The 23343-nt window shown below is 37.3% G+C and overlaps 1 pseudogene; it reads right to left on the reverse strand.

Annotated features, from left to right (window-relative positions):
• Positions 1–201: 201 nt before the first annotated feature.
• Positions 202–18188, reverse strand: LOC149190147 (serine carboxypeptidase-like; annotated as a pseudogene).
• Between the last annotated feature and the right edge of the window lie 5155 nt (positions 18189–23343).

Below are 23343 nucleotides of genomic sequence, written 5' to 3' on the forward strand. Positions count from 1 at the left end.
GAAACAAGTTAATGAGATTGATGGTCCCAATGCATATCTATTTTTCCAAATTAGAAAATACACAACTTTGGGGATGCACACTATTGCAAATCCAACAATATTTACATTAACCTAGGTGAAGAGAGAAATCCACCTAGTTGACCAGATAAATAATTAACTAACTTTCAAAATTCTTCTCTGGCATCTCTACAGTCATCGTCTTTAGAATTTGAAGTTGTTGTCAGTAATACTTCCTTGTGTCCAACGTTTTAACATCTCCAAGGATGCTTTTGGCTGATCCATTGGGACCATATGACCTGCATCATGAACCTGGTGCAACAAAAAAGAATATTCCATCCATAAGGAAGAAGTCATGTACTTGCAATAAAGAAATAAAAGATGGTCATCAAGTGCCTTTTACCTTGAGAAAACTGAGTGGTCCATAACTGGTTATTAAACCTGCTTCCTTATCATCTACAAGGAAGGATTTTATAGGTGCCTTCTTGAAATTACCATTTCCAAACCAATCGATGGAATTCACCCATCTTGAATTGCCTGAAAGACACATAATTTGAACAATTAATTCTTCAATTTTGAAGTTTTGGCTGACAACACTAAAAAACACAACTGCAAATAAAGTCATTGTCCAAAAAAAAATCAATTTTTTTTATGTATACAACATCATTACCTAAGATTGTAATCTAAGACGGGAAGAGTTTTTTTTGGCGAGATGAAGCGAATGGCGACCTCCCGCCCCTGGATGCAGCCCTGATCTCCCTTGCCCGAGCTTGGCAGCTCTGCTGCTGGGCTGCAGCACCTGCGGCGGGCCTCCTCCGCCTGTGACCTCCTGTCTCTCCCTTTCGGGCCCCCTGCCCAGTCTTCGCTTGGCTGCGCTGCACCCGCGGGCAGCTCAACGCTGCTCCCCTCTTCACAGGGCCTCCTGCCCTCCCTCCCTTTTCTCGCCTATCAATGAGCGCCCCTGGCTCGATGGACCCTCCTTCTCTAGAGCAGGCTGAACTGGAGAAAGCCTTTGCAACTCTCGTTCCAGAGAATAACTCAGAAAGGATTCGGCCTTCCGCCTCAAAATTTGTCAAGAAGCTCGACGAAATCCCGGAAGTCCCTCTTCCCCCAGCACTTCCAAGGAGATCCGCTGTGGCCTTGGCTGAACGCGGCCTGGTTGGACAGTTCACGGGGTTATGGCCCTCCCCTCGAACGGTTCAACGCTGGGTTGAAAGAAACTGGAATGCTATGGTTCAGGGAAAAATCGCAATAAGGTTTTGCGGAAGAGGCTTCTTCACCTTCCTCTTTGAATCAGTGGAGGACCGCAACCTCATCTTCAGGAATGGACCATACTTCATGGACACTAGAGGCCTTTATCTCAACCGCTGGACCCCTGATTTCGACCCAGAAATGGACGTTCCCAATGCAGTCCCTGTCTGGGTTCGCCTCCCACATCTTCCGCTTCACTGCTGGGCTGATGAATCCGTCCGAGCAATCGGAAACGCAATAGGGAAATACGTGGACAGATCGGAGCCAAAGGAGAATATGCATGCATGCGCAAGGATCTGTGTTGAAGTAGATTTGGGCAAAGGATTACCAGAGGCAATCAAGCTCAGAGTGGACCAGTGGACGCACATTCAGCAGGTGGACTACGAGCAGCTCCCCTTCAAGTGTAAGGTATGTCATGAGTACGGTCATTTTGCTAATAGGTGCTCTAAATCTAGATCAGAAGATAAGAACAATAATGAATCCCCTGAGGAAGCATGGGAAATAGTCAGGAAATAAAAGAAGTCAAACCCTCCCCCCGAATCAGCTGTGCCCCCCTCTGAAACCCCTACCCTCTCCACCTATCCTTCAAACTCGGGCCACCCCATCCCCTCATCCTCCAATCCCTTTGAATCCTTAGCTTCAGAGGAACCCTCTTCTCCCCCTCCATCCCCCAAGGGCCCCAGAATCTCTCCCTCTTCCCCCCTCTAGGCTTCCCCTCCTCAAACAGTGGAAAGGATCCTAACAAGAAATAAAACAAAGGAAAACATTGCAGCCACGGATCCACCGAGGAAAGTAGGAAGAAAATCGAACAAGGAAATAAGAGATGAGAATGCAGCCAAAGAAATGACCACAGGGACTCAGCAACCAATAGACACCTACCTGGACAAGAACAAGGGAAGCGGCGAGAAGATGAAGGAGAAAAGCGGGACTCACAACAAATCAGGTAAATGATGATTTTGGTCTCTTGGAACTGTAGGGGGATGGGCTCCTCCCTGAAAACAAATGCAGTCCGAGACCTTATCAAAGCAGAACAACCAGACTTCCTCCTACTCCAGGAGACCAAAATCAGTGACCAAGAATTCCAAAATAGCATGACAAAAAATAGAAAGTATGAAGGAATAGCCACGAGCGCCATAGGAGCCTCAGGAGGCATAGGAGTAATATGGAAAAAAAGCAACTGGAATCTCACAAGCAACAAACAAAACAGATGGTGGATTAGAATTGATATGCAAAGCTCAGATCTGAAGGAGGAATACACAATCTATAACGTGTATGCGCCACCTCACTTCAGAGACAAAGCTACTTGCTGGGAATCTTTGACAGCAGATATCGAGACTACCCAAGAGAGGAAGATCTTTCTAGGAGGAGACATGAACTTAATAAGGAATGCAGAGGAAAAACTAGGAGGGAAGTTTTACATTGACCCATTCAGAGAAAAACTGGAGGATATCATTCAAACTTACAAGTTTTTAGACATTCCTCCCCAAAATGGTCGTTATACATGGTCAAATAAAAGGACAGGCAGGAACAATATCAAAGAGAGACTTGATAGAATTCTCGTTCAGGAGCGAGCAGCTGCCAACTTTCAAAGGATTCGCAGCACAATCATTCAGGGATTCATTTCTGATCACAAACCCGTGGCGCTGTACCTAGACAAAGAGGAAGATTTGGGTCCGCTACCATTCAAATACAATAAAGTCTGGGACGCCAGCGAGGACTTCAAAGCCATGATAAAAGAAATCTGGAGGTCAGAGATAACAGGCTCCCCACACTTCGTTTGGGAATCGAAGATCAAATTACTAAGGATTGCCATAAAAAATTGGGCAAGGAACCACGCGAAGGAGGAAAGGATGGCAAAAAACGAATTGCAAAGAAATTTGGAGCAATGGAATTAGGAAAAAGAGGCAGTCCAAGAAACGGAAGAAGACCAAAAGAAAGAAGGGGAGATGTACAAAGCACTGTACATCCAGCACCGTAAAGAAGAGGAAGAGCTAAGGCAAAAGTCAAGATGCCTCTGGCTCAATTCTGGGGATAAAAACACCTCGTTCTTTCACAACTGTCTCAAAGTTAGGAGAGCTGGGAATAACATAGACAAGATAATGTTTGAAGGGAAAGAGATAACGGAGAAAGAGGAAATTAAGGAGGCTGCTTCAAACCACTTTCAATCTCTGCTCACAGCTGACCCTCATTATCAGGAAAACACAGATTTCACCAACATCATTGAGAGGAGGGTTTCAGAAGCCCAAAACAGCGAATTGGACAAAGAAATATCCATAGAGGAGGTTGAGTGGTCAATCAATAGCATGCCTCTTGACAAGGCTCCCGGGCCGGATGGCTTTACGGTGAGCTTCTACAAAACTCACTGGGATATCATCAAGAAAGACTTCCTTAGAATGGTGAGAAATTTCCACTCAAAAAGCAAAATGGGCAGCAGTGTCAAATCCTCGCTCCTTGCTCTAATCCCAAAAGAGCCCAACCCTCAATCCTTTGACAGGTTCAGACCTATTTCATTATGCAATGTCTCATATAAAATCATCTCAAAGATTCTGGCCAATAGGCTGAAAAAAATCCTTCCCTCAGTCATCTCGGATAACCAAGGAGGATTTCTCCCCAAGAGACACATAACTGATAATGTAATTCTGGTTCAAGAGGCGATACACAGCAGTATAGCTAGAAATGAGAAAGGCATGATAATCAAGCTGGATATGGCGAACGCCTTTGACAGGGTAAACCACACATTCTTGAGGACTGTGCTTGCAAAATTCGGGATTTCAGAGCATTTCATTAACAGGGTTATGGAATGTGTCTCCCAAAATTGGACAGCCCCTTTAATCAATGGTAGGCCATGCAGAGCCTTCAAGAGCACTAGAGGCTTGAGGCAAGGCTGCCCTCTCTCCCCCTTCCTCTATATTATCATGGCAGAAACATTAAGCTTGCACTTGGAAAATAAGCGAAGGTTAAAGGAAATAACAGGAGTGGACATCATCCGAGGAGCTAAAGGGATCAATCATTCCCTATTTGCAGATGACACTCTGCTAATAGGCGGTGCTTCAAGCCTTATGGCCAGGAGATTCAAGGCCATCCTTGATCTCTTCCTTCAAGCCTCGGGGGGCAAATTAAACAACAACAAATGCAAGATATATACCTGGAACGTTCCTAGATACATAACTCAAAGGATCTCTATAATTATGGAAATCCCAGCTCAATCAAGCTGGTCACACTTTATGTATTTAGGACTGCCTTTGGCCAAAGAGACAATCAAAAGCGAAGTTTGGGTCAAACTAATTGAGAAGCTGAGAGGGAAACTTCAGGGTTGGGGGATGCATTGGCTCAATCTGGCGGGTAGAACAATCCTTATCAAATCAATCCTTTCAGCCCTCCCTATCTACCAATTTGCCATAACCCTCGCCCCATCAAGCATTCACAAGCATATGGAGCTGATCCTTCGAAGCTTCCTCTGGAAGGGAGGAAAGCAAGAAACGAAAAAATTCAGTCTAGTAAAATGGGAAAAGGTCATCCTTCCAATAGAAAAAGGTGGACTAGGAATTAGAATTCCCAGCTTGGCAAACTTGGCAATGGGATTTAAACTAGTCTGGAGAATCTTAATTGAGAAGGGATCCTGGTGGGCAGAGGTTCTCAAAAAGAAATATCTGAGTGGGAGCAATAGCAACATTCTCTCTGATGTAATCACCAAAAGGCAATGCACCCCTGTTTGGAAATTGATCAAAAAAACCTTGCCTCTCCTCAAGTCTCACATCTCCAAAGTCCCTGGTAATGGGAAACATATCAGCATATGGAGGGATAGAATAATGGGTCTGGAAGCCAAGGAAAAGTCCATCAATCTGAGGCCGCTACAGCAGTGGATGTATGAAGCAAACCTTAAAACCCTCTTTGACATCTCACTTTGGGAACAAAACAGCTGGAAAGGATGGAAAATTATGCACCTCCCTGAAGAATTAGATGACCTTTGGAACGACCTTAAGCTTTCACTGGCAGGAGCAGCCCCTTCAAGCAGAGCGAAAGAGGATAGTTACATATGGGATCCAACTGGAGGTAATTATACAGTCAAGGAAGGTTACAAGGCGCTACAAAATCAAGCAGCACCCAACAATTGGCAATCTTACAAGGCAGCTTGGAAAATCGAAAGCCTTCCGAAGATCAAACTTTTTAATTGGACCTTGCTCCATGGCAAAATCCTAACAGCAGAAAATCTGAGAAAAAAGGGTATTCAGGGGCCTTCAATCTGTTTTATGTGCAGGAAGGCGGAAGAAAACATCAACCATCTCTTCATAGAGTGCCCAATAGCTTCGTCCTGCTGGAAACTCATAATCAGCCCCCTTGAGACAGGGGATCTACCCAATCAGGTCTCTCTCATTCAGAAAGGCTGGGGGAAACTCTTCCCTTATGCAAACAAGAACATGACCCTCGCCAAGAGATTATGGACCAGCATCCCTTCTAATCTCTGCTGGCAAATATGGTTAGCTAGGAATGAAAGTATATTCAAAGACAAAAAACCCAGTGTTTCAAGTATCCTGGTAAAAACAATTGCGCTCATAACAGAAACTATAGAAGCTAATGGGATCCAACATGCTGACCCGGACTACACAGATGAGAAGGCGAAGGAATGGGTCCGAAGATTCAACTACAAGATAAAAACAAAAAGCAAGCCAATAAAAGGAACAGGGCAGAAGGAATGGAAACTCAGAGGGACAAAAGAGGAAGTCAATAGATGGATTCAAAAACAAAAGAGGTTTACGCTCCACTTTGACGGGGCTTCAAAAAACAATCCAGGCAGAGCTGGAGCAGGGGGAGTTATCAGGGACCCTCAAGGGAGAACGATAGTTACCTATGAATGGAGTTTGGGCACTATGTCGAACAATAAAGCCGAAGCATACAGCCTCCTATTGGGGACCTCCATTGCCTTGAAGTTGGGCATTCACGACCTCCTAGTGTTAGGGGACTCTGCAATTCTCATAGCAGCCATGAATACTGGGAAAAACTTCAATCAATTTGCCTTGAACAGAATAAAAGAAAGGATAATGGATCAAACCAGGGGCATGAACAAAGTTAACTACAAGCACGTCCTCAGAAACTTCAATTCGGCAGCAGATGAGCTGGCCAATAAGGCCACGAGAAGACCCACGGGTAAGGTTAAGGAGAACAATGAAATCTATGACAAAGATATCCCTTAGTCAACCTCCAATCCCTATGCAACAGACCAGAAGTTACCTCAGGTATACTCTACAAGACTCTATAATCCAAATCCCTCTCGACTGCCGAAGCTGGGGAAATAGGACAAGGTATCGGCCACAGGAATTGAGAAACGTAGGAATAAACAGGGTCTCATCATTGCACACCTCAGGAAAAATCAGAGGGCATGATCACGCCCATGCTGCCTTCAGATCTCAAGGACGGGGAAATATCACCTCAGAGGAACTCACGACAGGCAAGACCAGATTCACCACCCCTTGGCACGAGCGTGAGCAAGCCTGCTTCGCCTTTATAAATCTCAGCAAGCCTCTCAGTGCCTCCCCAACCCATTGTAATCTCAGACAGAGGCGAAGAACTCTTTGGTGTCGGGGACAGCGACCAGAAGGCCTCCTTCAAGGCTGCAAGACTAGTTCTGGAGCTAAAAGAACCTCCGAGCCCCTCTCAGCTGGCAGCAATCATCGGACACTCTCTGCTCACATTGCTCGCTCAAACACCAAGCAACGATTGAAGAAGAACTATCCGTGTTGGAACTCAGTCGACATCCTTCTGATCAGGGTAAACAAATCTCCTCATTTCTGTGTTTTTATCAGTGCTAATACTCGGGTTTGTGTTCTCAGCAGCGCCCTCAATCATCATCAGAGCTCTCCGTTCCATTTTGCTCCAACTAAGCAGCTAGGCAATACAAAGTTTACGCCTCCCATATCTCCTGCATTTCCTCGTGACAAGGTAGAAATTGCTCCAAACAACATGGCGGAACAGAACAACCAACCTGCCAATCAGCAGCAGCCCAGGAACCCTATGGACAACATTTTTAATAACAGGGAGTGTCATATGTGCAAAGCACATGTAGTCATGATCAACGCCCTGAAGAAGCAAGTGAAAGAGCTGACCGAGGATTACCACGCTGACAGAAACTCCAAGCGCAAAAAGCTGGAGAAGAGGAAGAAGGAGATCGAAGATCTAAAGGACCGCTGCATCCATATGGAAGCTGTAATAGATCATCTCCGCACCATCACTGAAAGTCAGCAAGCAGAAGCCTCAACTAAAGTAAGCAGGAGGGAACCCCTCCCGGATGACTCGGTCACACAGCACTCTCCATAATACTTATGCACTGCAAATTTAGCTGGCTAGGAGGATCGTTTGTCAGACAATATAGCCATTGGTTTTTAGCTTTAAGTGTAATCAAGAGAAGCTTTGAGGACTATGGATCTGCGCACCCAATTTTGAATCTCAGCTCTCGGAACCTCCCCTCTTTTGTAATAGATTTCTGAACTGCAGTTTTATAATACACAAGTAGACGACTTTGTTAAAAAGAAAAAAAAAAAACATCATTACCTAACCAATTGCAAACAAGATCATATTCTCCTGCATAAACTAGTAGCTTGACACCATCCTCCAAGAGTGTTGGAATTCCAACTTCCATATTCCGCATCCAGTCAGCAAGTATATATTTAAAAACCATGGTGCTATAGAGAACAAATTGTTGGCTATCAACCCCTAGGGAATCCTTAACAGAAGATTGGTTTAAGTAATACTTCATATTTAAGAAACCATAGCACAGGTCACCATTGCACTCCTTTCAAATATCATAGTACTACAAAATATAAAACAAAATTGACGAAAACTACATTTTAAGATGCAACATGCTAGTAAAATAAATATCATGTCTGACTATCCAGTATTTAGAAGTTAAGAGATAATGTCTTACATTGATATTCCCATCTAATGCCAAAATGGAATTGAAAATTGATTTGCACATAAAGTATGATGTAATGCAAGTGTCATTCCCTTTGGCACCTGGCAAGATATCACACCGACTATAATCAGAACCCACATTAGGAACCCTCGATGAAGAATCTAGCATAAGATCACCCTTAACCAGTATCAAATGCATGAGATATATTATCAAAGATGATATATTATCAATTACATGAGATATATTATCAAAGATGATAAAAATTAAGTTTACCATACTGCTAAATGTTTGTAAAAACACACAATAAACAATAATCAACTAACTAGAAAAGCAAAAAGCATCACCTTGCCAAATAATTTGAGATACAGATAAGCCTTTACCACTGTTATGAAAAACACTTGGACAAACATCTTAAAAAATAAATTGAATATTTAAAAACCCACATCAACAAACAAGTCTTCCACTGAGGATAAGTGCTAAAAGCCCTCAACACAAGTTTTATGGATAGTTCACAAGTTGTATTGGTCCAACTGTGGTTGTCCTCCCAATTAGGGAAACAACGTGCAAAACCGCACTACGGAATATTACCAAAAAAACTACATGATAAACGTAGCTTTCCATTAAGGGTGAGAAATAGATGGTTAGGTTTTAACTCACCACAAAGTTTTATGGACCGTTCACATGATGGATAATTTTTTTTGATTCGATTGTAATCATCTTCCCTAATAAGACCCATCTTGAATGCATAATCTGTGTATGCTTTATACTGGATCGCTGGATCAGTAAGTCCATTACTAATGGCAAATCCCTGCAGGAAGTTTGAAATATGTATAGATGAAAAATGGGCCTCAAAAAGCTTCTTGATAGCATATGACTTGTTTATAAAAGTTTCTATAATTGAAAATTCTGGTAAATAATAAAAATAGAAGGGATGCACATGCCCATGGTAAATAATAAAAATAGAAGGGATGCACATGCCCATCAATTATAGTTTTCTCTTAAAAATCCATATATAGAAGCACAAAGGTGATAAGCCAAATAACACAAAACAACAAAACGAAAGAATGTGACACACTATACCTTCAGATTTATTGGAAGACCCTCATTGTTCTTGTTTCCTTGGTGGACCCTACTTGTAACTGTTGGAATGTAGTGTCCACCATATGACTCTCCAGTGATAAAGAGATCATTCTTTGCATACTTTGGATGTTCTTTAAAAAATTCCTAGCAGATATTGGTGAAACTTATTAGAGTTTAAATTTGCATTCATTGACAAGCAACTACAAGTTTGTTTAACTTACAAATTGACAAGTTGAACTTGTACATGGGCAACCCACAAAAAGGTTAAACTACTAATAAAAAAAGCAATTTTCCATCTCTATACTAGGTAGATATCAAACACATCACATGTGGAAGAAATGAAACATACTTGTATAAAGTCATACCTATCATTACGAACACCCTTCTCATCATGACGGAGGTCACGTCTGTCAGTGTTGTAACTAAAACCGGTTCTAGTAGGTTGATCCACAAAAATGATATTTGATGCCTGCCAAGTTACTAACATATTATATTCAACATCTTGAGTCTTTAAAATAGTAAATGATCCTTTTCAAGTTAGAGGCAAGAGTGCATAAATTAAAAAACGTTATAACAAATTGTTATAGGCAAGTGTGCGTAAATTAAAAGAAAAGTTCTTAGAAAATTATTTATACAAAATAACAAATAAATACAACGATTGCTTAGGCGCTCTACAACCCAATATGAGGTATATGTTGTCACATAACTTTACATTTAAAAATTATAAAATAATACTTACATTAACAAAATAAAAAATAGTAATAACAACAAATAAAGAGCTAAATAAGAGAAATTAAAACTTTTCTTATATTTTCACTTTTCATTGTGAGAGAGGTATAAATAATTACATTCTTAATATGGAGTTGATATATAATACTAAAAAATATTAATACCCAAAGAAAATAATGTGGGTAGTAAATCAAATATTTCCATATGCATGTTGAGTAAAATATTTTAACATCAAATGCAGAGAGAGAAAGTGTGGGCGAGTTCTTATTCCATTAATAAGTTCTTTCTAATTCAAGGTATGAAATATTTGTAATTCCTTCAATGTTTAAGATTGAGTTACAAATAAAATATTTCAATCTAAACTAAAAAACAACGTAGATCCATCTTAATCCCAAATTTAGAGAGATATGAGAGGAATCAAATCTTTCCAAGTGCAATCCTTTCTTCAAGTTTTGCACTCAAAAAGGGGTTTGCATCTTGAGAGATTTGATACCTCTCGGCATTTGGTAGATCTAGAGCTAAGATGGATATATGTTGGTAATACAAGATAATTTAGGCTAGTAGATATGCCACTACATACATCATCAATGAGTGATAATAAGACAGAGATCAAGATATTGTACAATTAAGGAAAACACAATTCTATAAAAAAACATCAAGTACAATATATCATTCCCAAGTCAGTGTCATTTGAGACACTCATAACATAATCTCATTATGTATGAAAAAACACATCAACCTTGACCTCACTGCATTAAGGTTGTTAAAGTATGAGAAACATTACTTCTACCCTCCTTCAAGATAATTAAAAAGTCAACAAAATTTTGCATTTAAAATTTCAACAGTACTCAGTTACAAATCTTTTTCTTAAAACATTTCAACATTACTCCGTTACAAAAAAATTTCATTTAAAATTTTAAACAAATTCAGTAGGTAATTCTTTTTACCTTAATTTTCCCTACGTACATATTATAAATTTAGCATAGATGCCACTACTTTTTACTATCCATCTTCATATATAAATTGTGTTTTTCCATTGAAACTCACCACAATGACATGCATTACCATAATATTATAGCAAGCATAAAGAGAGTTGGCCTAATAACCAAGTCAAAAGTGTCTCTCTTTAAAACCATGACACATTCTGCCCACGTCTAATGTTAAGGCCATTCATTAGGAACTAGTTGTTATGCACAAAATCTGCAATGGTAGGGAGTAGAATTTCCCATGCATAATCACAATATAGAATATTCAACAACATTTGATAGCCTTCAGAATAAAATATGAATATATCGTACAAAGTTACAAACATAATATTATAATATCTTGAAGCACATATGTCTAGACTCACTTCTAAAAGGTAAAATGCATTTTCAAGTGCAAATTTTCAAATTTAATAGAATAGTGAATTGTATTCATAATAGTCCATTTTCAAGAATGCAAAAACTAGAACATGATGAATCACAAAATCCATATGAAGAGATTGAAAGCCATGACTAATTTTCTCAATGGAAACTTGTTGATTGGATTAGAGAAGAAGGGTTCCATTTTCAAGAATGCAAAAACTAGAACATGATGAATCAAAAAATCCATATGAAGAGATTGAAAGCCATGACTAATTTTCTCAATGGAAACTTGTTGATTGGATTAGAGAAGAAAGGTTTTTCTTGCCTAAGTACTAAAGCTAGCAAAGAACCCATGAGACAACCACTTAAGCGGTTTATTAATTTAATTTAACTATTTCCTATAATTTAAATTTATGGAAAATTAAAAATACCTAAGTTAAATTATGATTTAATCTTTGACCATTGATCATGATTCAATCTCAATCACTGAGCCTAGTGGATTAAAGTTGAGATCAAAATTATAAGAGATAGAGTGAGTTGGCAGCAAGTTATTTGAGCACAAGAAAATGTGAGAGGTTAGCTAAGGAAGAGTGAAGGTTTCAATAGATCGAATGACTCAACATCCAAGAAAAATAAATTGAGAGAAGGCCATTCTCTTATAGCCCAAAGCAGTAATCTATTAACACATGCACGTGGGAGAGAAGAAGAGCACTAGAACATATCGTCCAAGTAGATAATATGCACGATTTCGCAAATCTAGTGACCATGAAGGGATATTGATTTTGTTGAAATTGATTGAGTGTTTTGTTGAGATAAAAAGGAAGTTTCCCCCTTGTAATTTTAAGAAGAAAATCCTTCACTAAAAGAAAAAATAAAACACGCAATGTTGCAAGTTTTCCATAGAGTTGGGGTTTCCTAAGTATATCTTGTGTTCTAAGGTTGTGTGTTTGTCTTTTGATTTATTTTCATTGTGCATGATAAGTTAGAAAACTAAATGTATTTGCAATTTAAGATTCCATTGTAGCAATTGTTTATATTTCTAGTTTTTATACTTAGAAAATTGTAAATCAATTGTCGTGTTTTAAGGAAATCTAACAAAATTGCTTAGGCAAATTGCAAGTAAGTATTGCCATAAGTTCTATCATGTTTAGAATGGAAGTTTCACTCTCAAACTAGCCTTTGCATCCATTCACATTCATGACATCAATAGTAGCAAAGACCAGTAATTTTCCTAAAAAGTGTTTTCCAATTTTTCTCCTTTCCCATTAACATTATTATTTCTTTGACCATAGATTCCACACATTGTAAATTTTACATAAAATTTAAAATAGTCTCTTGAATGCTTTCCCTAGGCATTCTCAACAGATTGAGTGGTTTCCTCTGCTAAGATTCAAATTTTAATTTTATGACAAATTTCTAGATTTTTCCTTTATTGCTATAATCTATATTTGCAACCAATTCTGTTGTTCTAGATTTGAACCAGAAATACCATACTCTTTTTAACCACTCATCAAAACATTATTTTAAAGTTAATTTCAAATACATTAAAATAATATCTACTCATTAATTTGAGGCGATAATACCCGGCATGATGACCCAGTTCTTCGAGGCTGGCGTTCTTTTCTGAGTTCCCATTAATATCCAAATTGATACTCCTTTCGACCAAACGACGGCCGACGTCATTTTCCTCCGAACACTTACCTCGCAGCGTGCGTGTCTTTGAGGCGAAAATACCCGGCATGATGACCCAGTTCTTCGAGGCTGGCGTTCTTTTCTGAGTTCCCATTAATATCCAAATTGATACTCCTTTCGACCAAACGACGGCCGACGTCATTTTCCTCTTCCGGTTCTGCGATTCCCGGAATCAAATTCAGCTCTTGAATCACCCGTTCGGTCGTCGGGAGCCATAAATAAGAAAATGACGGAGATATGCAGAAGCACAGCGACACCAACAGAACAAAGGCGATCCCTTATTTGGAGGGTTGGTAGCGTAGTTACAAAGGCTGGCGCTGTGAATAAAGTGATTATGGGTAAGTTAGTTCTTTCTTGGTAGAGTATAAATCGTTTAAACCATATATATTTATGAGAGATAACATCAATATATCATTAAGTTTACTTATTCTAATTTTATGATCAAATACATAATGTTTTATGGTATCATATAGATTTAGGAATGTTTTAATAGAATATATTATTTATTTGTCTCTCTATCATTCAACGACTTAAACTTAGAAAATTTAAGTGATTTGGCCTCTCACTCCAAATACTTTAGGTCTCCAAAGGTTAAATATGCATGTGATATGACAAAGACATTTACCCTAAGCAAATGGGTTTGCCCATAGATTTTTTCCTCGGAATTTTTTCCAAAAAAGAAATTAATATATTAAAAGTGATTTAAAATAAAATATGGTATATTTTAATTATTTTTCAAATTACATCAATCAAAAATGGTGGAGTGTAACTGTTTTAAGTTTTAGATTTGTTTGGTTGGATTTTAGCAATATAAATTTTAATAATATTATGGTTTTAAATTTATGATTCTAATTTTAATGTAAAATTGATTAAAAAATTTATAGAATGATCAAAATGTAAAATTTTTGAACTATGATAATTAAAAAGAAAATATTTTTAGAAAAAGATAAAAGTGTAAAAATTAAGTTACAACAATTATATATAGTCTTGAGGGTTAGTTTAATTGGTCTAGTTCTTTTGTTAAAGTATCTTTGCTATTGAGAGGCCACAGGTTCAATTCTCTAGATACTCTTGAAGTTAGGCTTTGTGGTTGAGTTGACAATAACTCTGGATCTACCAAGCATAGAGAGAGAACAAATCTCTTGACATGCAAACCTCTATGAAAAGAGATTTGATCTACTAAGCATAGAGAGGGAACAAATTTCTTGACATGCAAACCTCTGTGAAAAGAGATTTGATCCCTCTTTGCGCTTGGAGGTGAACAAATCTCTTGACATGAAAACCTTTGTGGAAGGAGAGTTGATCTCTCTTTGCAATTGGAGGTAGATCCCTAGTTAAGATGGATCCCCTTGTTAAAGTATCTTTTCTATTGAGAGGTAACAAGTTCAATTCTCTAAATACTCTTGGAGTTAGGCTTTGTGGTTGAGTTGACCATAACTCTAGATCTACCAAGCATAGAGAGGGAACAAATCTCTTGAGATGCAAACCTTTGTGAAAAGAGATTTGATCCCTCTTAGCGCTTGGAAGTAGATCCCTAGTTAAGATGGATCAATTATTTTTAATTTTATTTTAACCTTAAAATATTTACATTGCATTAATCTTTTTTTCTTTCTTTTTTTATGTAATTTGACTCAGTCAAAATGTTAAACAAGACATTATGCTACAACATCTCTACCATACTAGGATGGAGAGCACCTATCACTACAATTAGAGATGTCATATAAATAAAATGGTTTGTAAACATCAATTGGCATCAATCCATAAAAAAAATCAAAACACTTAATTCATGATATGTCTCAAGTTGTTAAAATTAAACAAATCATAAAATTAACTAAACTAGCAATTGCACCAGATGTTGCAAAGGAAACGTCGTAAGGCAATGGAATAGGAAGTAGTATCATAGAAGAAATAAGATGTGACCAAAGTACTCTATAGGGAAATGGGAGATAGGGGCACCCTACCTACCTAAGTAAATGTCTAAACCAAATGGTGGACAATTATGTGAGGCAGGAAAGGAAGTAGTATCATAGAAGAAAGAAGATGTGATGAAAGAGATGGGAGATAGGGGAACTCTACCTACCTAAGTAAATGTCCAAACTAAATGGTGGACGATTATGCGAGGTAAGGATTTTATGAGGAGGCACTGGCTTTTTATTGTGATATCAAAAAAACAGGTACCCAACCTAGCAATTTCACCTTCACCAGTGTTCTCTTGACATGTACTAATTTGGTAGATCTGGAACATGGCAAAGGAGTTCACCATGACATAGTTTCTAGTGGACTATAGTGTAATGCCATTGTGGGTAGTTTTATTGTAAATATGTATGCTAAATGTGGTTGCATAAAGACTGCATAGCAAGTGTTTGATAGAATGCCCGAATGAAATGTAGTATCTTGGAAAGTTATGATATCAAGGTATGTGGAGGATGGGAATGTAGATGAGGCCATGAAACTTTTTCTTCAAATTCTTGAATGGGACATGGTTTCATGTACTGCAATACTTGTTGGATATAAGCATAAGGGGTATCTTGATAAGGCTATGGATCTCCTCTTGCAGATGTTGATGCACATAAAATGTTCAGTAAAATTTCTAAATGAGATGTTGTCTCTTGGACTTAGACTATCATTGTAGGATATTCTATTGACAAACTTTCTTGACTTTTTAAATGACCTAAAATATCATAATCATAGAACTCTTCTCTTAGCACTTTAATCTCTTACATTCTTAAAATTTTACAGTTAATAATAATTTTAAAAATATTAACTTCACATATCTAAAATTAACATAATAATAAACACAAATCTAAACCAAAGTTATCTTAACTAATTAAAAAAATAACAAAAAAAACAAAAACAGACAGACTTCAAAAAAAGTTATCTTAACTAATTAAAAAAAAAACAAACATACTTCAAGAAAATTTATCTTAACTAATTAAAAAAGAAACAAACAAAACAAAAACAAACATACTTCAAGAAATTTGATTTAATGTTATTGTTTTTGATAAATCTAAACTTATGATCCATCTTAAAAGCATTTAACCATATAGAATACTTATCAAATAGACGTAAATACATAAAGGCAATTTTTTTTGGGAAACCGAAATAGAAGACAAAAGTAGAAGAAATATAATATGTTGAGAGGCCAGAATATGACATTGTATTCCGTGAAACAAGCTAAACATCATAAGTGGATGTTATCAGTAACAGGCAATTTTCTAATGCAGTGAACTCACGTAAATCTATATGAGTGATGATATCTCTAATAATAACTCTGCTAACTCTCGATTTCTTTCTTCTAGTTGTTGTATATGGTTGTTCAACTCAATCACGTAATATTTCATTGTAAGAGCAGTGTAGATCTTGCCCTTCTATATCACACAACAATGAAAAATTAATGAAAATTAGAACCACTTGTAACCAGTCACAACGCCAAGATCTAACCAGTTCTAGCACTACGATCTCAAGGAGGGAAAAAACATTGGGTTTCACTAACACTATTTCCTGTAGAGAAGAGAATATATCACTCGCCTGTCCTCGTCTGTTCTGTTCAGATACAACATGGTGGATTGCAAGATTGTCGTAAATGTTGTCAGCGATCATCAATAATGGTCCAATTTTATGGTTGTTGATGTCATGTAGAAAACAAATCCAGCGTTTCTGCAAGGATGTATATTTTATGGGATGGCAGGAACATGATAGATTAGGGTTTCTTTCCTTTACACCACAAAGGTGTTGCTTGTTTTTTGATTAAATGGTAAACCCTGCCAATTAGGGTTGGTCCCTTCACTGGAAACTATAATAATGGAATCCTCCCATTGCACTAAGGGCTGGAAATTATCAAAGGCCATTTGGTCATGTATAAGGAGATTCGAGGAAGATAAATCATTACATGTCTGAGAAGGAAAAAACCATAAGGAATAATCAGTAGCAACAGATTCAAACGACTCTCCTTTGCCAGTTAGACATTGGATTGATGAAATCAAGTTCACAAACTTCATAATCATCAATTGCGGTGAAATATATGGTCTCCATAGATGTTTCGCAGGTGTTGCAGAATAAACACTTTGAAGAAGACGTTGGAAAGCTCATGTTATCTGCAACTTCAGACAATTATAGAAGACCAAAATTGGATTTGTCTACCCTATTGTTATTACTATCCCTAATTATATCTACTCTATCTATAAAGTAGGTTAGATCAGGTTTATTTTTATCAAACCATTATCGACAGACCCATAGAGAAATTAATGACTTTTGACAGGCCCAAATAATTTGGATGGCATAAAAGATGGGACTCACAGGTGAGTTGTCAACTAGTTCGTTATATATTGCATGCCCATTGATGATCACCAGTATGTTATAATAATAGAATTGTCAAAACCTAAACAATGTGCTACTATATCGATTTTTGAATGGAAGCCATGATAAATATAAGAATCTGTTTGCAAATCTGAACAACCATGGGTCAATACCCTATCAAAAAAATAAATTGCGATTGTTCATGGTCATAAATATTTTCTAAAAATATTCCCAACGTGTTTCAATTCTCAGAAGACCTGGACAATCACAGAAAAGATGCCAACATGCTTCAATTGCTATACCTTCAAAACATAGATGCCAAACATGCCTGAATACTAAAGTTGCGACCAACTACATAGAACAAAACAAAAGTATTCTCCTCAATTTGACATGCTTTCCAAAATTTAGAATGAAAGTAGCTAGACTCTCAAGTCCACAAAAGTCATATCCAAATAAAACAATGAGTAGTGCATTATCAGCCACAATAAATGAGTAATACATTTTGCGAATGAATGAATCAAGATCATTACAAAAAACCCTCCTAATGCTCCCTCAGATCCCTGAGGGAGTAATCCCAACAAAAGAAACTTTATGGAGCGGGAAGGAGGATTTAATTTACAACAATTGTAAATTTATTATAACAAAATAATGAAAAATTGATGAAAAAAATACTAGCCTAGGGATCCATGGCTAGAAATAGGGGTACGAGCTTGGAGATATTGTTTGAAGTAGAAAAGGAGGTGTAACACAGTCTTTTTGCAACAATGGGAGGATATCCATGGACGTCCTCGAAAGGTTGCAAACCCTTCCCACATACTGCTACAGACATGGCAACTACCCAAAATCAAACCCTCAACCTCCTTCAATGCCTCCCTGCCATCCCAATCCATCTCTACAAACATCCAATCCAGAGGGTCTTAATCTCGTCGTCTAAGCTCACATGTTGTGGGTATAAAATCATGGTGTTTCTCCTGCTAGAGATTAGCCGATGGTGCTACCATGGACTTGCTGTATCGCTCTGAAATATTTAAAAGGAAAAAAAATCCACCGAAAAAAGAGGTAAAAAAAGCATGCGATAACGGCGAGCCCAAGGGAATTGAATGGAAACACTATGGAAAAGCTAAAAATATGTCATGTCTATGCAAATTTTGATCGAGAATCCAAAACGTTGCAACTTCTCTGGCTCCTTTTCACAAGATTCTGATGATGCAGGAGCTAAAAAGAAACAATAGGAAAGGCTCTGTCGTAAGGGTAGATGTATAGTTAGTTAGTCATTAGGGTAGATGTATAGTTAGTTGATGGTGTAAAAGAAGGAGTTCAGTGGTCCAGTAATAGTTCATATAGGTTGTCGATCGAATGATGTAAAATATTTGAATCATCTAACATTGAATCAAATGGAGCATAGCAAAGACAACGAGGACAAGTGGGGAGTTCTTCTCAGAGGGAACACCTTTCGACGTAAATATATAAATTTAAGAAGGATTAATTATTAATGTGTAAATTTCTAATTATTTAATTTGGTTAATTTAATTTTAAATTTTCTTAGTTACCCTAGTTTGTTGAGATGAGAGAATGTTAGTAACTTGAATGGTGAAAAAAAAAATTGAATGCAAAGTGACAATGTACCAACTGATAGAAAATGTGAATAATAAGAATGTAGTCAATTACATTCAATATTCATTGTGATCAATTTCAAATTATTTTCTTCTACTGTTCTTATTGTCACACCTATTAGTTTTTCCATCTTCCTTATTAGTATTAGTTCTTATTGTCCACCTTTCGCTCTCCATGTTTTCTTCGTCCCTCCCTCTCTCACCCCTCCAACTCCATCTCTCTCTCAAGTCCTCTTTATCTTCCTTCCTCCCTCTCCCTTTCTCTCCCACCTCCCTTTGTCTCTCCCCCCATCACAATCTCTCTCTCCACCATCCAAAACTGTCACTATCTCCCTTCCCCTCTTCCCCCTCCATATCTATGTCTCCCCCACTCTCTCTCTCCCTACGTCTTTCCCTATCTCTATTCTCTAATTTTCTCTTTATTCCCTCATCTCATCTCTTCCTCATTCTGTCTTCATCTCTCCCTTGTCACTCCCTCTCTCTCTCCACCTCTCCCACTCATGTCTTCTTCTTAAATTCTATCCCATTGTATTGTATTTAAGAAAATATTTAAATTAAAAAACATAATTGATTGTAAAATATTAAACCTATATTTTGGATCAATCATGTAAAAGAAAATACAATAATTGAAAACTTAAAAGAATCATGCACTATCTTTCCTCTATCATTGTTAGTCACTTTTCTCTCTCTTCCCTTGGATCCTTGGTTAAGATGCATCTATCCTGGTCCTTTATAATATTATTTATATTATATAAATTTCACATATGTATGTATAAAAAGTATTCTAATTTTTAATTTTATTAAAACCTCAATTTAATCTCAATGAGAATATTTTTGGAGGATGGAAGGTTAAGATAAATCTCAAAATTAATTATAACCTTTTTGCTTTTAGATTTAATTAAAAAATATCATAAAACTATATATATATATATATATATATATAATATTTTGATTGTGAAACAAGTTATGGTTTTAGAGCATGTGGTATTGATAAGCCATGGTATTGGCCCATGGTATGGTATTGACCCAGGTATTGTAACATAATAATTAAAATCTTAGATCCATAACATATTAATCAAAAGCATAGATGACCCATGGTATTGATAAACCATGGTATTGGCCCATGGTATTATGATTTTCTTTTATTTGAAAAATTGTTATATTACTTGGCTCAAACTAGTTTATTGCACTAAGAAAGACTAAAGAGAACATGGAAGATTGTGTTGTTTTTTAAGTTATTATTATTATTAGTTATAATATAGCCAACATTAAAAATGTTGACATACAATTTTTCTTACATTACATTTAAAGCCTACACATCTAGCCTATATTAATACAATTTTTCTTACTTTACATTTAAAGCCTATACATCTAGCCTATATTAAGTTGTAGAGAGCATACAATAATATGCATATAAACAATTTGATTTATATAGCTATACTAATTATTAATATATAACAAATATTTTACAACTTTAAAATACTATAGATAATATAACTACTTATACATTAAATGTCACATTATAAATTGTTTCATATAACTTTCATGTACTTTCATGCACTGTAATAAAAACTAAGCAAACTAATTTGTAATAAAAACTAAGCAAACTAATTTAAAATAAATTCTCTTTTTGGATTATATCAAAATTTATATTAACATTTTCTTTTAATGGCTATAATCAATATTTTTTTAAAATGTACAATTAGCAATTGTGTTAAGTTTTTGGATTTTTAATACATATCCATGTTGCTCCACATATAACGTTAGTTGAGGTTCCGTCTGACACAAGAGTTAGTAGAGGTTTGAATCAACGTTTCAATTAATTTACACCACAAGAGTTTAAATTAAATAAAAAAAATGATATGTAGAAGGGTTTTGATTCCAAAATCTAATGTTGTAAAACTATTCATTTTCTACCATTAAGTTCTACTACTTGGAGTATTATATAAGAGTTTAAATTAAATAAAAAAAATGATATGTAGAAGGGTTTTGATTCCAAAATCTAATGTTGTAAAACTATTCATTTTCTACCATTAAGTTCTACTACTTGGAGTATTATAAAGTATAGTGAAATTAGATTTTTTTTTTCTTTTATTAATTAAATTTATCTTAATTTAAATTTATTACATTCTAAAATATTAAATTTTATAGTTATAAAAATTAAAAGAATTAATTCATTTTAACATTAAATAAATGCAAATATTTATTATAAATTAAATAAAAATTAAAAAAGAATTTATATTATTAAATTTTAAGTAAGTCTATAATTTTTGAGAACTCTCTACTAGGATTCCAATATGAAACTATATTTATTTGAATTTGAAATGGCGAGGGTTTGCGCGAGGAAAACTGGGGCCGAGCTCAACGAGAGTGCAGGCGCGCTCCAAACTGGTAGCCGGGGACGACGCAAACGCAGCCAGGGCCAGGGAGAAATCGTCAAGGTTTTTTCAGACCAGCATTTCTTAAACGCAGATCCTGGCATGCAGCGGTTCAGGCGATGGATTTCGAGGACTGATCGGGCCTTTTTCCCTCTGATCAGAGGTTTGATGCATAGATCCAGCTTAGTTTTCACCTCTTCAGACATTCGTTTGCCGGATCGACCCCTATACTGGTCGGATCTGGGAACCCTTATCGGTGGGGATCGGGATACTGTAATAACAGTCAATGTAAAGGAACAGGACTGGCATATGATCGATGCCGCTGGCCCGCAGATGGATCTCCGGTTCCAAGACATCGCCATCAACCTGACGGTGCTTCAGAAGCGGCTGCAGGATAGGTTTTGGATCCGAGCAGTACTAAAGCGGGGATCAGGGAACAAATCAAATTTTTTTCCCACGGACCCCTTTTCAAGAACAAAGGAACTGCGTAAGGGAAGTGAGATCCAAAGCTACGCTCAGGAAACTAAGCTTTTTAACAGATCGGATAAGGTATGGGATGGCTCAGATCTGACAAGAATAGAGCCATCCCAGACTGCCAGACCCGGTGGGCAAATTTTTGTAAAAACGCCAAAAGGAAATACAATCGTGATCAGGTCTTTTGACAGTGACAGGGTTTCAGACCTGCAGAATAAAATCGCTGAACGGTCTGGCTACCCGGCTGAGGAACAACACCTTTTATATGAGGGCAGATCGCTGCAGGAAAGCAGAACCTTGCAAGAATACAACATCCAGGCAGGCTCTACAATCATTTTTAATATGAGGTTACGAGGGGGTGCCGAAAGCGCTGGAACTAGCTCGCAAAGTAAAGGGACATTTAAGGAAGCAGTGAAGGGAAAGGGGAAAGAATCTACAGCTGTCACTGAACCCCAGGGGCAGTATATTGTAGATCAAACACCGGAGAGCCCCTCCATCTCCATCGACATACCAGAGGTAAATAACATATTCTCAGATCTACAAAAAAATGCAGTTATTTGTAGATTCAATGGTTTCTGGCCTAGAACTGATGCATTGTATCAATGGATCCACACGGTTTGGACAAAAAATTTCCAAATCTACCTATACCCTAAGGGGTTCTTCATAGTATGTTTTCACACAGAAGAAGAAAAGGAAATCGTTCTCAACCAAGGGCCATGGTTCTGGGGCAGTGCTGGACTTTTTATTACTCCATGGTTCCCTGAGTTTGATGCTAACACCATGGTGGTATCAAGGATGCCAGTATGGGTTAGGATGCATAACCTTCCTTTACATTTCTGGCATTCAAAGGCTTTAACAGCTATTGGAAACACCCTGGGGAGAATGTTAAAGATAGACGGAGAGAGACATATAAAAGGGATTCTTACCTTTGCCAGAATATGTGTCGAGGTAGATCTTAGCCGAGGACTACCTGAAAGCATAACCCTGAACTTCAATAATACACAGTGGAAACAACCCTTGGACTATGAGAATACAGCTTTCAGATGCCGGGGATGTCAACAAACAGGTCATTTGTATAATGCATGTCCAAGCCTCAACAAGAGCATGCCACAACAAAGGAAGCCGAAAGGATGGCAGAATATAGATGCTGCTTTAAAGAAGGCAGATACAGCAAAGAAGGAAGAACATAAAACAACAAAGGATAAAGATCAGGACAATAAGGAAAAAGAGATAAATGAGGAAAAGGAAAAAGACCTCCAGCTGGAAATAAGTGGTAATAAATGAAGTCTCAGTCCTGATGGATCAGATTCAGATAAGGAACAAAAAATGAACACAGTAGAAAACCAACTCGCCATTATTGCCTCCACGCTCAACACTGATGGTTGGCGAAAAGTGGAGAAAAAGAAGGGCAGGAAGACTTAGGCCAGCTGGTTTTTGAGGGCTGCTCTTCGGTTAACTGGAGAGCCTTTTTCTTTATTATGCTTGTAGGCAGGAGTGTATCTTGCGGGCTGTATGATCCATTTTCATCCAGTCAAATTGAATGCTTAACGCATATACTTGTAACTTTTTATTTTTATTAA

Source organism: Pinus tabuliformis, chromosome 3_1 (assembly GCF_031772625.1).
Source record: "Pinus tabuliformis cultivar Carrire ecotype Pingquan chromosome 3_1, CPIR1, whole genome shotgun sequence".
Taxonomy (NCBI): domain Eukaryota; kingdom Viridiplantae; phylum Streptophyta; class Pinopsida; order Pinales; family Pinaceae; genus Pinus; species Pinus tabuliformis.